At 53.8% G+C, this 17959-nt stretch overlaps 1 long non-coding RNA gene across 1 annotated transcript; it reads left to right on the top strand.

Annotated features, from left to right (window-relative positions):
• Positions 1–368: 368 nt before the first annotated feature.
• On the top strand, positions 369–17098 carry LOC143975545 (uncharacterized). Its single transcript, XR_013272392.1, has 2 exons — positions 369–541; positions 16337–17098. It is a non-coding gene; the product is annotated as an uncharacterized LOC143975545 (long non-coding RNA).
• The last annotated feature ends 861 nt before the right edge of the window (positions 17099–17959 follow it).

Genomic DNA, 17959 nt, shown 5'->3' with positions numbered 1-17959 from the left:
ATCAATAAAAATGATAAAAATCGCAGTTATTCGCTGTCAGTCGCTGAAAATCGCAGTGAAATGCAGGAGCTATCCTCTCTGAATGTCACTCCGTCAACTCGCTAAGGAGAAGTGACCTGAGACCGCCTCAGACTGGAGTTAAATAAGAACCTGTGACCAATCACAGCGCCTCTTACTGAAGTACCTGACCTGATGCGCCTCACACCAACTATGTCATATAACACAAACCCATATCAATTTTATATAATTTTATTGATTTTAATTCTAATTCAACAGTATTGGGTGATTTTAAAGGTTATTCTTGAATTTGGCCACAAGATGGCAATCTCTGTCTTCTCCGGCTGTAATACCGATCTCAGCCACAGGTGTCTCCTATCCCGATCAGCCGACAGTGATTTTTTGGTTTCATCATCACCCGTCGGCCATCTTTAGTACTGGAAATCTCTATGGAGGAGGGACGAGAGACTGTTACTGAGGGGGGAGCTGAGAGGAACGGTCCCGGGGGGCAGAAATGGCGGCTGGGGGGCGCAGAGCTGTGCAGGTGAGCAGGAGAGGGGGAGAGGGGGGGGGGGGAGAGGAGACCGCGGGAATGGTGAGGAGAAAAGTCCGGGGAGGAGACAGAGCTGGAGACCCCAAATCATCCTCAACACCCCCCTCCATGTTCACTATTCCCCCCCCCCCTCCATGTTCACTAATCACCCCCCCCACTCCATGTTCACTAATCAACCCCCCTCCGTGTTCACTAATCACCCCCCTCCGTTTTCACTAATCACCCCCCTCCCCTCCTGTCATCACCCCCCCCAGCCGTGTTCTGTCATGGCCCCCCCCCCCGAGCCATGTTCTGTCATGGGCCCCCCCGAGCCGTGTTCTGTCATGGGCCCCCCCCGAGCCGTGTTCTGTCATGGGCCCCCCCCCCCCCGAGCCGTGTTCTGTCATGGGCCCCCCCCCCCCGAGCCGTGTTCTGTCATGGCCCCCCCCCCCCCGAGCCGTGTTCTGTCATGGGCCCCCCCCCCCCGAGCCGTGTTCTGTCATGGGCCCCCCCCGAGCCGTGTTCTGTCATGGGCCCCCCCCCGAGCCGTGTTCTGTCATGCCCCCCCCCCCGAGCCGTGTTCTGTCATGGGCCCCCCCCCTGAGCCGTGTTCTGTCATGGGCCCCCCCAAGCCGTGTTCTGTCATGGCCCCCCCGAGCCATGCTCTGTCATGGCCCCCCCCCCGAGCCATGCTCTGTCATGGCCCCCCCCGAGCCATGTTCTGTCATGGCCCCCCCGAGCCATGTTCTGTCACCCCCCCCCCCCCCGAGCCATGTTCTGTCACCCCCCCCCCGAGCCGTGTTCTGTCATGGGCCCCCCCGAGCCGTGTTCTGTCATGGGCCCCCCCCGAGCCGTGTTCTGTCATGGGGCCCCCCCCCCGAGCCGTGTTCTGTCATGCCCCCCCCCCGAGCCGTGTTCTGTCATGGGCCCCCCCCCGAGCCGTGTTCTGTCATGGGCCCCCCCCGAGCCGTGTTCTGTCATGCCCCCCCCCCGAGCCGTGTTCTGTCATGGGCCCCCCCCTGAGCCGTGTTCTGTCATGGGCCCCCCCCAAGCCGTGTTCTGTCATGGCCCCCCCCGAGCCATGTTCTGTCATGGCCCCCCCGAGCCATGTTCTGTCATGGCCCCCCCCCGAGCCATGTTCTGTCATGGCCCCCCCCGAGCCATGTTCTGTCATGGCCCCCCCCGAGCCATGTTCTGTCATGGCCCCCCCCGAGCCATGTTCTGTCATCCCCCCCCCCCGAGCCATGTTCTGTCATGGCCCCCCCCCCCGAGCCGTGTTCTGTCATGGCCCCCCCCGAGCCATGTTCTGTCATGGCCCCCCCGAGCCATGTTCTGTCACCCCCCCCCCCCCGAGCCATGTTCTGTCACCCCCCCCCGAGCCGTGTTCTGTCATGGGCCCCCCCGAGCCGTGTTCTGTCATGGGCCCCCCCCGAGCCGTGTTCTGTCATGGGCCCCCCCCCCGAGCCGTGTTCTGTCATGCCCCCCCCCCCGAGCCGTGTTCTGTCATGGGCCCCCCCCCGAGCCGTGTTCTGTCATGGGCCCCCCCCCGAGCCGTGTTCTGTCATGCCCCCCCCCCGAGCCGTGTTCTGTCATGGGCCCCCCCCCTGAGCCGTGTTCTGTCATGGGCCCCCCCCAAGCCGTGTTCTGTCATGGCCCCCCCCGAGCCATGTTCTGTCATGGCCCCCCCCGAGCCATGTTCTGTCATGGCCCCCCCCCGAGCCATGTTCTGTCATGGCCCCCCCCGAGCCATGTTCTGTCATGGCCCCCCCCGAGCCATGTTCTGTCATCCCCCCCCCCCCGAGCCATGTTCTGTCATCCCCCCCCCCCCCGAGCCGTGTTCTGTCATGGCCCCCCCCCGAGCCGTGTTCTGTCATGGCCCCCCACCCGAGCCGTGTTCTGTCATGGCCCCCCCCCGAGCCGTGTTCTGTCATGGCCCCCCCCCCGAGCCGTGTTCTGTCATGGCCCCCCCCCCCTGAGCCGTGTTCTGTCATGGCCCCCCCCCCCCCTGAGCCATGTTCTGTCATGGCCCCCCCCCCCCCCAGCCGTGTTCTGTCATGCCCCCCCCCCCCCCAGCCGTGTTCTGTCATGGCCCCCCCCCCCCAGCCGTGTTCTGTCATGGCCCCCCCCCCCCAGCCGTGTTCTGTCATGGCCCCCCCCCCCCGAGCCGTGTTCTGTCATGCCCCCCCCCCCCCGAGCCGTGTTCTGTCATGGCCCCCCCCCCCCGAGCCGTGTTCTGTCATGGCCCCCCCCCCCCCCGAGCCGTGTTCTGTCATGGCCCCCCCCCCCGAGCCGTGTTCTGTCATGGCCCCCCCCCCCGAGCCGTGTTCTGTCATGGCCCCCCCCGAGCCGTGTTCTGTCATGGCCCCCCCCGAGCCGTGTTCTGTCATGGCCCACCCGAGCCGTGTTCTGTCATGGCCCCCCCCCGAGCCGTGTTCTGTCATGGCCCCCCCCGAGCCGTGTTCTGTCATGGCCCCCCCCCGAGCCGTGTTCTGTCATGGCCCCCCCCCGAGCCGTGTTCTGTCATGGCCCCCCCCCGAGCCGTGTTCTGTCATGGCCCCCCCCCCGAGCCGTGTTCTGTCATGGCCCCCCCCCCCCCGAGCCGTGTTCTGTCATGGCCCCCCCCCCCCGAGCCGTGTTCTGTCATGCCCCCCCCCCGAGCCGTGTTCTGTCATGGCCCCCCCCCCGAGCCGCGTTCTGTCATGGCCCCCCCCCCCCCCGAGCCGCGTTCTGTCATGGGCCCCCCCCCCCCCCGAGCCGCGTTCTGTCATGGCCCCCCCCCCCCGAGCCGCATTCTGTCATGCCCCCCCCCGAGCCGCATTCTGTCATGCCCCCCCCCGAGCCGCATTCTGTCATGCCCCCCCCCGAGCCGCGTTCTGTCACGGCCCCCCCCCGAGCCGTGTTCTGTCACGGCCCCCCCCGAGCCGTGTTCTGTCACGGCCCTCCCCAAACCGTGTTCTGTCACGACCCCCCCCCGAGCCGTGTTCTCTCACGGCCCCCCCCCCCCCGAGCCGTGTTCTGTCATGCCCCCCCCCCCGAGCCGTGTTCTGTCATGGCCCCCCCGAGCCGTGTTCTGTCATGGCCCCCCCCCCCGAGCCGTGTTCTGTCATGGCCCCCCCCCCCCGAGCCGTGTTCTGTCATGGCCCCCCCCCCCCGAGCCGTGTTCTGTCATGGCCCCCCCCCCCCCCGAGCCGTGTTCTGTCATGGCCCCCCCCCCCCGAGCCGTGTTCTGTCATGACCCCCCCCCCCGAGCCGTGTTCTGTCATGACCCCCCCCCCCGAGCCGTGTTCTGTCATGTTTCCCCCCCCCGAGCCGTGTTCTGTCATGGCTCCCCCCCGAGCCGTGTTCTGTCATGGCCCCCCCCCCCCGAGCCGTGTTCTGTCATGGCCCCCCCCCCCCCCGAGCCGTGTTCTGTCATGGCCCCCCCCCCCGAGCCGTGTTCTGTCATGGCCCCCCCCCCGAGCCGTGTTCTGTCATGGCCCCCCCCCCCCCGAGCCGTGTTCTGTCATGGCCCCCCCCCCCCCGAGCCGTGTTCTGTCATGGCCCCCCCCCCCGAGCCGTGTTCTGTCATGGGCCCCCCCCCGAGCCGTGTTCTGTCATGGCCCCCCCCCCCCCCGAGCCGTGTTCTGTCATGGCCCCCCCCCCCGAGCCGTGTTCTGTCATGGCCCCCCCCCGAGCCGTGTTCTGTCACGGCCTCCCCCGAGCCGTGTTCTGTCACGGCCTCCCCCGAGCCGTGTTCTGTCACGGCCTCCCCCGAGCCGTGTTCTGTCACGGCCTCCCCCGAGCTGTGTTCTGTCACGGCCTCCCCCGAGCCGTGTTCTGTCACGGCCTCCCCCGAGCCGTGTTCTGTCACGGCCTCCCCCGAGCCGTGTACTGTCACGGCCTCCCCCGAGCCGTGTTCTGTCACGGCCTCCCCCGAGCCGTGTTCTGTCATCGCCGCCCCCCCGAGCCGTGTTCTGTCACGGCCTCCCCCGAGCCGTGTTCTGTCACGGCCTCCCCCGAGCCGTGTTCTGTCACGGCCTCCCCCGAGCCGTGTTCTGTCACGGCCTCCCCCGAGCCGTGTTCTGTCACGGCCTCCCCCGAGCCGTGTTCTGTCACGGCCTCCCCCGAGCCGTGTTCTTTCATCTGCCCCCCGAGCCGTGTTCTGTCATCGCCGCCCCCCCCGAGCCGTGTTCTGTCACGCCCCCCCCCGAGCCGTGTTCTGTCACGGCCCCCCCGAGCCGTGTTCTGTCACGGCCCCCCCCCGAGCCGTGTTCTGTCACGGCCCTCCCCAAACCGTGTTTCTGTCACGACCCCCCCCCGAGCCGTGTTCTCTCACGGCCCCCCCCCCCCCCCGAGCCGTGTTCTGTCATGGCCCCCCCCCCGAGCCGTGTTCTGTCATGGCCCCCCCCCCCGAGCCGTGTTCTGTCATGGCCCCCCCCCCCCGAGCCGTGTTCTGTCATGGCCCCCCCCCCCCGAGCCGTGTTCTGTTATGGCCCCCCCCCCGAGCCGTGTTCTGTCATGGCCCCCCCCCCCGAGCCGTGTTCTGTCATGGCGCCCCCCCCCCCGAGCCGTGTTCTGTCATGGCCCCCCCCCCCCCGAGCCGTGTTCTGTCATGGCCCCCCCCCCCCGAGCCGTGTTCTGTCATGGCCCCCCCCGAGCCGTGTTCTGTCATGGCCCCCCCCGAGCCGTGTTCTGTCATGGCCCCCCCCGAGCCGTGTTCTGTCATGGCCCCCCCCGAGCCGTGTTCTGTCATGGCCCCCCCCGAGCCGTGTTCTGTCATGGCCCCCCCCGAGCCGTGTTCTGTCATGGCCCCCCCCGAGCCGTGTTCTGTCATGGCCCCCCCCGAGCCGTGTTCTGTCATGGCCCCCCCCGAGCCGTGTTCTGTCATGGCCCCCCCCCGAGCCGTGTTCTGTCATGGCCCCCCCCCCCCGAGCCGTGTTCTGTCATGGCCCCCCCCCCCGAGCCGTGTTCTGTCATGGCCCCCCCCCCGAGCCGTGTTCTGTCATGGCCCCCCCCCGAGCCGTGTTCTGTCATGGCCCCCCCCCGAGCCGTGTTCTGTCATGGCCCCCCCCGAGCCGTGTTCTGTCATGGCCCCCCCCCGAGCCGTGTTCTGTCATGGCCCCCCCCGAGCCGTGTTCTGTCATGGCCCCCCCCGAGCCGTGTTCTGTCATGGCCCCCCCCCGAGCCGTGTCTGTCATGGCCCCCCCCGAGCCGTGTTCTGACATGCCCCCCCCCCCCGAGCCGTGTTCTGACATGCCCCCCCCCCCGAGCCGTGTTCTGACATGCCCCCCCCCCCCGAGCCGTGTTCTGACATGCCCCCCCCCCCCCGAGCCGTGTTCTGTCACCTCCCCCCGAGCCGTGTTCTGTCACCTCCCCCCGAGCCGTGTTCTGTCACCTCCCCCCGAGCCGTGTAATATCACCCCCCCCCCCGAGCCGTGTTCTATCACCCCCCCCGAGCCGTGTTCTATCACCCCCCCCCCGAGCCGTGTTCTATCACCCCCCCCCGAGCCGTGTTCTATCACCCCCCCCCCCGAGCCGTGTTCTATCACCCCCCCCCCCCGAGCCGTGTTCTATCACCCCCCCCCGAGCCGTGTTCTATCACCCCCCCCCCGAGCCGTGTTCTATCACCCCCCCCCCGAGCCGTGTTCTATCACCCCCCCCCCCGAGCCGTGTTCTATCACCCCCCCCCGAGCCGTGTTCTATCACCCCCCCCCCCCGAGCCGTGTTCTATCACCCCCCCCCCCCGAGCCGTGTTCTATCACCCCCCCCCGAGCCGTGTTCTATCACCCCCCCCCCCGAGCCGTGTTCTATCACCCCCCCCCCGAGCCGTGTTCTATCACCCCCCCCCCGAGCCGTGTTCTATCACCCCCCCCCCCGAGCCGTGTTCTATCACCCCCCCCCCGAGCCGTGTTCTATCACCCCCCCCCCGAGCCGTGTTCTATCACCCCCCCCCCGAGCCCGTGTTCTATCACCCCCCCCCCGAGCCGTGTTCTGTCACGGCCCCCCCCCGAGCCGTGTTCTGTCACGGCCCCCCCCGAGCCGTGTTCTGTCATGGCCCCCCCCCCCGAGCCGTGTTCTATCATGGCCCCCCCCCCCGAGCCGTGTTCTATCATGGCCCCCCCCGAGCCGTGTTCTGTCATGGCCCCCCCCCGAGCCGTGTTCTGTCATGGGCCCCCCCCCCCCGAGCCGTGTTCTGTCATGGCCCCCCCCCCCCCCGAGCCGTGTTCTGTCATGGCCCCCCCCCCCCCGAGCCGTGTTCTGTCATGGCCCCCCCCCGAGCCGTGTTCTTTCATGCCCCCCCCCCGAGCCGTGTTCTGTCCATGTCCCCCACCCCGAGCCCTGTTCTGTCATGTCCCCCCCGAGCCGTGTTCTGTCATGGCCCCCTCACCGAGCAGTGTCCTGTCATCTGCCAAACCCCCCCTTCCCCCAGCCGTGTTGTGTCATCTGCCCCCCCCAGTCAGTGTACCAGCAAGTCTTACCCCACCTTTTTCCTGCCACAGACATCTAATGTGGGGATGGATAAATGACACTTCCATGACTGCTAATTTGGGGGGTTGAAGTGGTTGTAATGAAATCTGATCAAAGCATATCCCTCTATAGTGTGTACTTGTCTCAGTCCAGAGCAGTAAGGCCCTCTTTCACACGGACGATCCGTTCAGGTCCCCATGTCAGTTTTTCAGGCGGACCTGAACGGATGCTCCATAGAGGTCTATGGAGCGTCGGATGTCAGCAGTGACAAGTCCGCTGACATCCGATCCGCTCCGATCCGAAAAAGTGTGACGGAGGAAAAAGCTATTTTTCCATCCGTCATCGGATCGGGTGATGACGGACACTGCGGTCCGTAGTCACCCGATCTCCCATAGGGGAGAGCGGCGCTGTGACAGGTCCGTCCCCTGCGCAGTGTACAGAGACAGACCTGTCATCTTCCTGCTCAGCGGAGATCACTCCAGCAATCCCCGCTGAGCAAGCGGATATCCCCCGGGGCGGATCAGCACTGATCCTCCCCATGTGAAAGCACCCTAAGGCTCATTTCTGTCTACTGCCTCGTTCCTCTGATATCTGCATTAATCATTGCTGACACCAAAAAGAAAGGTGACAGGGGAGGGACCTCCATCTGATTGACTAAAACATGAAAGGAGCTTGGTGAGAAAAAGTGGGGGGAGAGGAGAGCCCTGGAGATAAAATACAATTGTTCTCAGCCATATATGGAGACCTTGATATTATACAAGTAGACTGTATATAGGTGATAATGATATGGGGTGTATATACCGTCTCTAGAGGTTTTATATACACACAGTCCTCAGGTATGTCCATAAATCTGCACTAGATGCAGCCAGTAGTGATAGAGATAGAAGAGAAATCTGTGTATAAAGAAAGGAGGAGAGAGAAGTAATTGTATATTACTCTGATATGGAGCTCTCCATGCAGATCTACTGCGGGGGGCGACCCTCCTACACAAAATCACATACCTGTACATGATTCTGTGCGCTGGATCAGGGGCGTGCACCGCCAGTGAACCCGCTCCCGCTGTGATTGGACACGGCAGAAGCCAATCAGCGGGTCCAGTGGATGTGATGTCCACCGGGACACGCTGATCGTTCTCAGGAGAGGCAGACCGCCATTCCCTCAGAGAGGATGATGGAGATCATGTGATCTGTCTTCCTCCAGTCAAGGCACCCCCACCCCACCCCCACACACAGTTATAAAGCACTCCCTACGAGCACATATTATGCTTTGATCGCGGCCACTGTTAACCCCTTCTCTGTCAGTGTCATTAATACCGAGCATTTTTTTGCCCTGTATTAGTGTCACTGGTCCCCAAAAAGTGAGATCTTTCATCCGACTTGGTAGTTGTGCGATTTTCATGCGACTTCAGGGAATGCGATTCCAGGGAATGCCTGTGTAAACTTAAAGTGGTTGTATAGTAATTTTTTTTTTTACTTTTACCTACAGGAAAGCTTATAATAAGGCTTACCTGTAGGTAAAAAAAAATATCCTAAACCTGTACGGTTTAGGAGATATTCCCCTCGGTATGCGCCGCTGACTGCAGCGGCGCGTGCGCACAAGGGGATTCTCGGCTGAAAGCCCGGCAGTCGCCGGACCCTACCGGGATGAAATCTCCCGCGCGCATTCACGGGAGTGACGATATCGCAGCTCCGGCCACTCACAGCGCCGAAGCCGCGATACCCGGAAGAAACGCAGAGGGAGCATGTCAGCTCCCTCGGCGTGGATCGGGCCAGATGTCGGGCCTCGTTCTAAGGTAAGTATTTCATAATGAGCTAGTATGCGGTGCATACTAGCTCATTATGCCATTTCCTTTGCAGGTGGCAAAAAAAATAAAAAAATTAGCGGGTATACAACCGCTTTAATTTCTACGGATGTCAGTTTGCATCAAAGTCGAAGAGAGTAGTACAGGGACTGCTTTGAAGTTGGTGCAACTTGAAGTTGCACAGATATGGATGGTGATCATTGGAAATCATGGGGTACGCCTTGTCATGTGATTCCTATGTCCAAAGTCGCACAAGTGTGATAAGGACCTTAGGCCCCTTTCACACTTGGGACTACAAAGTCGCATGACAAGTCGTACCCCATGAATTCCAATGAGTACCATTCATATCTGTGCAACTTTAAAGTAGTTCCTGCCCTGCTTTGGTCCGACTTGAGGTCCATAGACCTAAAGATTACACAGGCATTGCTTTAAGTCGTGGCAAAAATTGCACAACTTTCAGGTAAAAGGGGCCTTAGTGTCAGATTTGTCTATTGCAATCCCGCTAAAAAATCGCTGATCGCCGCCATTACTAGTAAAACAGCAAAAAAAAACAAAATCATATATCTCATAGTTGTAGACGCTATAACTTTTGCGCAAGCCAATCAATATACACTTATTGGGATGTAGCAGAATATATATGCGAATAAATTTTATTGTATATATTTTATAGTAGAAAGTAAAAACTATTGTTCTTTTTTTTTTTTTTTGCGTAATAAAAACCGCAGAGGTGATCAAATCCCACCAAAAGAAAGCTCTATTTGTGGGAAAAAAACAACGTCAATTTTGTTTAGGTGCAACGTCGCAGAACCGCACAATTGTCATTTAATTGCCCTGGTCATGAAGGGGGGTAAACCTTCCGGAGTGATTAATACTAATTAGAATTTCTGTCCTCTCTGCTGTCTCAGCCAATGAGGAAGGGAGTCCTGGGCAGCCAAGTCACTTCTGCAACTTTGGTGGATTTAGAGGGACCTGAGGCAAGTATTAGGGGGGCTGGGGGGGGGGGGGCTGAACAGAGAAGGCTTTTTATCTTGATAGGAGAAGTTTGGGGTATATAAAAAGAAAAAAACAAACCTTTATACGGGATTTAAAGCAGAGCTCCACCCAAAGGGTAAAGCTCCTTTTTGTTTGTTTGCATCCTCCACTGCCACATTTGGCACTTTTGTGGGCGGCGGGGGGCTACCTGGTTTAGACAAGTACTCGCTCCCACTTCTGGCTCAGATCACCATGGCGAACTTACCCAGAACTTCGCCCCCTACCCATCCTACACACAGGTCCCAGAAGACTGCGGGACCATTAACAAGGCACAGCGTGACTCGCGCATGCACAGGAGGTAACAGGCTGTAAAGCTGCAAGGCTTCACTTCCTGTTTCCCTTACCAGAGGTGTTGGCGCCTGCACCCAAAGCCAATTGAAGAATTGGCTCAGGATAGGACATCGCGGGATCCCTGGGCAGGTAAGTGTCCTTATTTTAAATGTTGCAGTTACAGTATTTGTAGCTGCTGACTTTAAATTTTTTCCAAAGTAGCCTGGAGCTCCTCTTTAACCACCCGGACCATTTGGCTGGCCAAAGACCAAACCGCTTTTTGCAATTCGGCACTGCGTCGCTTTAACTGACAATTGCGCGGTCGTGCGACGTGGCTCCCAAACAAAATTGACGTCCTTTTTTTTCCCCCACAAATAGAGCTTTCTTTTGGTGGTGTTTGATCACTTCTGCTTTTTTTTATTTTTTGCACTATAAAAAAAGCGACAATTTTGAAAAAAACGCATTATTTTTAACTTTTTGAAATAATAAATATCCCTTAAAAATATATTTTTAAAAAAAAGTTTTTTTTCCCCTTAGTTTAGGCCGATAAGTATTCTACATATTTTTGGTAAAACGAATCACAATAAGCATTTATTGATTTGGTTTGCGCAAAAGTTATAAACAAAATAGGGGATAGATTTATGGCATTTTCATTAATATTTTTTTTTTTGCTAGTAATGGCGGTAATCTGTGATTTTCTATCATGACAGTGACATTATGGCGGACACATCGGACAATTTTGACACGTTTTTGGGACCATTGGCATTAATACAGCGATCAGTGCGATTTAAAATTGCATTGATTTCTGTAAAAATGTCACTGGCAGTGAAGGGGTTAACACTAGGGGGCAGGAGAGAGGTTAATATGTATCCTATTTTGTGTTCTAACTGAAGGGGGGATGGGACTGTGCAGGGAAACTAACAGATCGCTGTCCATACTCTGTGTGGACAGACGATCTGTCAGTTCCCTGCTCAGAGAACCGGAAACTGTGTTTACATACACAGCTCCCGGTTCTCCGTGTGCCCCGAGCGGCTTGGGGAGCGAGCTGGGTGCGCACGTCCCCCCTAGTGGCCATTTATGTTACCAACGTAACAAAACTGTGATTCGCGCAGCTGAGCCAACAACTGCTGAGTACAACTGCGGTGGCTGGTCGGCATGCGGTTAAGACGGGAAAACTTGCAATCGCAAGACTGCTGATCGCTCAGTTCTCCTCCGACTCCTCCAAGAGGAGGGGTGGGCGCAGCTGGCTGCAGCTCTTGGCTGTATTCTAAGATTCAGAGCAAGCTGTTGATCAGGAAGCTGGGTGGATCCCAACAATATGGTCGGGATCCTTCCAGAGGCTGTAACTTCCCTGCCATGTTCGCTGACAGCGGGCAATAGCCCATAATAAGCCGACTCCGGGTCACAGGAGTGCAAAAGTAAGTGTGCGCTTGTTGCCCACAAGAGAAGTAGGCCGAGAAAGATTTTATTGAATTATGAAACAGACAATTTTAGTGAACTGTTCTAAAGTAATAATATTGTTTATCCTTTTAGACATCATAACAAGCAGCCCCCAGGCTTCCTAGTAGCATTGGCACTGAAAAACTTTGGTAATGTGCTGCCACCTGGTGGAACTGGAAAATATCAGCTTTGATCTTTCCCTATTTTAAATGTTTGGCCCGGCATGGCATTGGTACAGACTGTCATCCTTATAACCTTCTTCCTTAGTCACTGGCCTGGAACAAGCATGCAGCCAGCAAAGTCCAAAATTTGAAACTGAATGCAGGTTCCGTTCAGGTTTTACAGTAATTCACCTATTTTATTTATCGGTGTAATATTCAATGTTACTAATACCCCATTAGCCTTATTCTAGTGCTATTTGACCTGTACAATAGTTTTTGGGTATATTTATTCCCCTTTAGACTCCTCACAACACCCTTGAGTTCGAATTGTTATACTGTGATTGCATGCTGGAGATAATTATTGTGGGTGTGCAGCTTACACTGACTTTACTATTTCATTATAAGGAGGGTGTACGACACTGTCTAGGATGGTTATTTTACGTCTAAAAATTCAGTCTCAGTGTCATAAAATGTTTTTTTGGGAGAGGGTTTTATCACTACATTCTCCCAGCTGAGGTTTTGGTACTTTTGTATCAGCAACATAATCTTAAAGCAGAGCTCCGTTTGTTCGCACCCTCCACCACCACATTTGTCATTTTTTGGCAGGGGGGGAGCGGGTACGTGGCTTTGACAGGTACACGCTCCCACTTCCTAGTAAGATTGCCGCACAGTGGTTGTCGTCCCCCCCGCTACCTTCTGGGACACACAGTGGTGTCCTTGTATTAAAGGACAGCAGCTATAGTATTTGCAGAGCAGCTGAACTTTTTAAAATTTTTTTTTTTTTTACACTCTGGAACTCTTTAACTTAAAGCGGAGCTCCACCCAAAAATGGAACTTCTGCTTTAAGTACAGGTGACCCCCTGACATGCCACATTTGGCATGTCATTGTTTTGGGGGGAGGAGGGGGGGTATCCTGTTTTTACAGGCACCCAGCTCCCACTTCCAGGGCGCCAGAAGGAAGATCACCTCCCTCCCTGCAATCTTCTGGGACTTGTCACAGGTCCCAGAAGATTGTCTGGCCATTCACAGCACGGCTCGTGCATGCCCAGTGCGTGCCCGGCTGTGAAGGCACAGCCGGGCGCCCACAGAATGACGGCACTGTGGAGAGGAGGGGGAGAGGAACGAGGTTTCCTGCACCCACATCGCTGGACCTTGGGACAGGTGAGTGTCTGATTATTAAAAGTCAGCAGCTACACTTTTTGTAGCTTCTGACTTTTATATGGGTGGAACTCCGCTTTAAGCAAAACTTCAGGCAAAAATGAAGCCGCTTTTGTAGCAATATTCACTTTCAATCCAGAGAATTTCCCCTGTAAGGACGTCTTTTCTGCCACAAGATGACCTGAGTTTGATGTCCAGCATCATCCAACCCACTTCTTCTGAGCCCAGATCACCCTGGACCCCCTGTGATTGGACAGTGAAAAGAGAAGCAACACAGCGATGAGCTAATCTTTCACGCTGCTTTCTCCTAACAACATTCTTGTTGGCACATGAACTGATTGGCTGCTTGTGCTGCTTATTCTTATCACACTTCATACTTACTGTACAGAAACTGCAATAGGCCGACACCAGCTCAGATTTAGGTCCTTACACTCCTTGAAATTTTAAAAATACATTTACTGATATATTAATTACAGAACTGCATTCATGCTTGTCTTTTAATATCTGCCTAGATTTCAGATTTAAAATTAAACTAAACTTTGTTTTCATTGGATAAGGGCTGAAGAAACCAAAGTGCCTCATGTGCGTTCCTTTTGCCTGCTGCCAATCCACGTCTAACACTGGATATCATAATGACATATTCTCTATACATTGCCAACATTTTAAGTGGCAAACTATGGTGGCTGTGACATGCATTTAAAAGAGAAGTATGGGGTTTGGGGTTTTTGCAGATTTATACTTACCTAGGTGGATGCTGCATCGCTCCCCCGCCGGCTCTAACACTGAGAACTGAGAGATCTAACACCGCAGATCGCTCTTTTCTTACAGTTCCCTGAGTAGAGAGCTCAGTCACTGCTCACTGTAGTGCTGGGCTGTGGATTGGAAGGGAGCGGCCGGCTCAGGCTTTAAGTGGCTCGCTGAGAGGCTAAGCCGGGTGCTGGTCCAGGTTTGTGGGCGGATCCCGCCTCCAGTGTCGCAATCTTGCCTGGACCGGTTCTGTGACGTCAGCTGACAGCGGACTTCAGCCCACTGTCTGCTAAAAACGGGTTACACGAGTGCAGAACAAACTAAATTTTTTTTTCAATATGTTCCTCAATAGCCGCTTTGTGTGCACCAAAGGTCTTTGCAAACCTCAATATTATCTTGTAAAAGTAGTGCTGGCATCATCATTGTACTGCATGTATCCTGTACAGATAGCAGAGCTTTGGGAGGGGCACAGCTGTCCTTAACCACTTCCCACACAAGGCCGTCATATGATGTCCTGGACTTTGAGTGGAGATATCTGAATGATGGAGTTGCAGGCATCATCCAGATATTTTTTTTTTTCTGCCAGTGATTCCCTGCACAGTAAAAACAATCATAGTGACAATCACAATCACTGTTTTTACAGGTGGCAGGAGGGGCCGTTTACCATAGAGCTGACCAAGGACTAGATGGTCCCCGGCCATCTCTATGACCTTCGGAGGCCGGGTACGACGTTAAGACATCACTTCCGGCCTCGGCAAATGTAAACACTGCTGTGTTTTTAACGGAAACGGCTGAGATTGTGTGTTTTTTTTTTTTTTTTTTTTCTGAGGTCTTATAGAATATATATATATATATATATATATATATATATATATATATATATATATATATATATATATATATATATATATATATATATATATATATATAATATATTTTTTTTTTTTTTTTTTTTTGGAGCACCCCGGTCCCACACATAGAAGTGAACACATATGTAAAACTGCATTCACACCACACATATGAGGTATTGCCATGAATGTTGTAGTGAGAGCAATAATTCTATCCCAAGACCTCTTTTGTAACTATAAATGGGTAACCTGTAAACATTTGTAAAATGTTGCCTATGGAGATTAAGTACCGAATTTGACATGTTGGGTATCTATTTTCTTGGCGTAACATCATCTTTCACATTATACAAAAAAATTGGGCTAACATAATGCTTGTTGGTGTGTGTGTGTGTGTGTGTGTGTGTGTGTGTGTGTGTTTTTTTTATATTTATTTTTATTTTTTTAATCAAGGAACTGTTTTTAAAAAAAAAATGCATTTTGAAAAATTGCTGCACAAATACCGTGTGACATAAAAAGTTGCACTGACCGCCATTTTATTCCCTGGGATCTCTGCTAGAAAATATGTTTGGGGGTTCTTTGGAGTTGTTTTATAGCAAAAAATTATGATTTTTACATGTAGGCAAGGAATGCTAAAATACACCTGGGCTGGAAATTGTTCAAATTAGTTCACTTTAAAAAGAAAAAAACATTTTTTTGCAGGTTAAAGTGCTTTAAAAAAAAAAAAAAAAAAAATATATATATATATATATATATATTTTTTTTTTTTTTGAGCCTGAAAAACATTGCACTAGCGATCAGCAGATTGCTGGTTCTGTGCAGATCTCCTGCAGACCTGTCAGTGCATTTGTGTGCCCGTACATCCCGTATGGGCAATGCAGATACACTGAGAGGAAGAATCGATGAACTACCTAGAGAGCTCCACAGCACTGTAGTTGTTCATTGAGAATTACAAGCCGACATCCGCAAAGAATGTCGGTACTTGTAGTTCATTCACAGAACTCTAAGAATAAATGATGCAGCTGTGTGGGCAGAGCCCCGCATGGCTGTGCTAATTTGAAAAACTAACCAATAGTACGTGGAACTTCTCCCCATACTGCTGTCACAGGGAGGGGGAATTGGGCAGCGGCTACAGAATTGGGAACATGTTACATGGTCCACCCTAAAAACGTGTGGCACATGTTCCCAAAGATGGACTTATCCTTAAAGTGATATTAAGGGCTATTTTTTTTTTTTAAATAAAGTGTTATACTTACCTGCTCTGTGAAGTAGTTTTACATAGAGCAGTCCTGTTCCTCCTCTTCTCGGATCCCCTGCTGGCACTCCTGGCTCCTCCCTCCTGCCCAGAGCAAGCAGCTTGCTGTGGGGGCACCCGAGTAGTCTTGCTTCCTCGCCCCTGCTCTGTGCGTCCATTTAGACGCAGAGCAGCGCTTGGCCTTGTCTCTCTCTCTCTCTCTCTCTCTCTCTCTCTCTCTCTCCTCATTGGCCGACTGACGTTGACAGCAGCGAAAGCCAATGGTGCCCGCTGTTGTCTCAGCCAATGAGGAAGCAGAGTCCCCGGACAGCCTTTAAAGAAGCTTTGAAAAACCTTCTGCCTCTTAGAATCACTTTAAACTGCAGGGGGGGGCAGACACCAGGCCAGTCACCCTGAACGGGGCGAGAGAGCAGCGCTGACTGGTTTTTATTATAGGAAGCTCCTGAACAGGGGAAAGTGCAGCAGTTGTTGCATGCTGGATTACTGCACAGATCTGGAAGAAATGCACAAAGGACACCAACATTCAAATCACTACACACACCCCTCTTCTATTTAGACACAATTGCAGCTTTTGATATATTGTATTTGAACATGGTGTACATTGGCTTTGCTCTAATACTTTATCTTTGTTTCCTTATTTTCTTTTTTTAGATGAAAGCTGAACTGGGGACAAAATTCATCAGCAAGCTGGCGTTTTATGTTTTGGACTTTATGCTTGAGGAATACCCGTGTTTGATCTAGACACCTTCCCAGACTGGGCACCACACAATGTATAAAGAAGTAGCATCTCTATAATTAAAGATGTTGTTGTACCAACCTTTTCTGACTGGAATAATGTGAATTCAGACTCTTTTGCACTAAATTGTCCGTTGTTTCAAAATGTTCTTTAGACAAATGTGTGTACCAGTTTCCGGACTGTGAGGTCATTGTTGGCCAAACATCAGGAGCTGGAGACTTGTAACATCATTGAGATATGAGGCTCGTGATGTCACTTTTGTATCTGGAAATCCCCACTGAAGTCCTATTCAGCCAGTTATGTGGCTCAGCTTACAAAACTTTAATATCAGTATAAGGAACCTAATTTAAAAAAAAATGATTGATAAATGGGCTAAAATAAAGTTTATCATCCTTGTGTAAAGCTTCATGAATTTGGCCAGTTATACTAAACTCACATTTTCATGGTCTTCCTTCCACTAACCTTGTAATGGTTGAGCAGGTTGTCTGAATAGGACTATGTGGGTACCAGAGTTTGACCACCATGCCCAGTGCTCCCTGTAATGTAACAGACCTGTGTGTGTGTTTATTTTTTATTTTTTGTTTTTTTATGGTATCTTATTAACTTAGAGAGAACAACAATAGACTCTCGAGTGTTAAAAAATAATTTTGAATAAAGCAATGCAATGATTGTATTAATGTTTGTGTTATAGCCAAATTATTTCATACTTGGATGGGAAGGGGGCTCTGAAGCCTAGTTCACACAGGCCGAATGTCGGGGGGATTCGACCCGTGTACTGCAGCCAGTCCGATGAAAGCCAGCTTCTGTCAAAGGGCATGACCAAAAAAGGTGTGCTGACCAGAGTGTTGTGGCAGGCAAGGGGTAGGGGGGCGTCCCCCTGTCTGAACACGGTATCACAGCAGGGAAGAGCGCTGTACTAACATCAGATAGTACAGCAGCTCATCCTGAGCTGTCAGTTTTTTTCCATTAAGCCCACTGGGCTTAAGCCTGGCATACATTTTTTTTTTTTTTCAATCAACCCAGTGGGTTAAACAAAAAAAACTTCAGCTCCGGTTAGAGCTGCTGTACTAACTATGTGAAGTTAGTTTAGCGATCTCCCCCACGGATGGCCCTCCGCGCCAGAACACTCCAATTGGCGATCTGCGCTGATTGCCAATTGCCGCTGATCGAGAGTCGGTTGGCTCCTTTTTTTCAGCATGCTCGTCTGACAGAAGCCAACCAAATGGCCGGCTTCTGTTGGACAGGGTGGCATACACACCGGCCGAATGTCGGTGTGTTTTATTTTTTATTTTTTTTTAACTGGCTGATGTCTTCTGACCTTCGGCCCATGTGTACAGGGCTTTAAAAGTGACACTAAACTCTGATTTTGAAAGTCTTTTAAAATATGTATTCCTACTCCAAAAAAAGAAAAAATCGCTGCAGCATGGTCGGATAACTCCGGCGTACTATGACGTCCTCCCAGAATCTTGCTCCCGCGCACCCATGGGAATATCCGGGTCCAGAGGACCGGCGCATGCCCAGCTTAGCTTTTCCCCTCT

Source organism: Lithobates pipiens, unplaced genomic scaffold (genome assembly GCF_037356315.1).
Source record: "Lithobates pipiens isolate NorthernLeopardFrog02 unplaced genomic scaffold, aLitPip1_a1.2 Scaffold_13, whole genome shotgun sequence".
NCBI lineage: Eukaryota > Metazoa > Chordata > Amphibia > Anura > Ranidae > Lithobates > Lithobates pipiens.
Note: the sequence above shows the minus strand (reverse complement) of the source record. Positions and strands in the feature narration are given on the sequence as shown.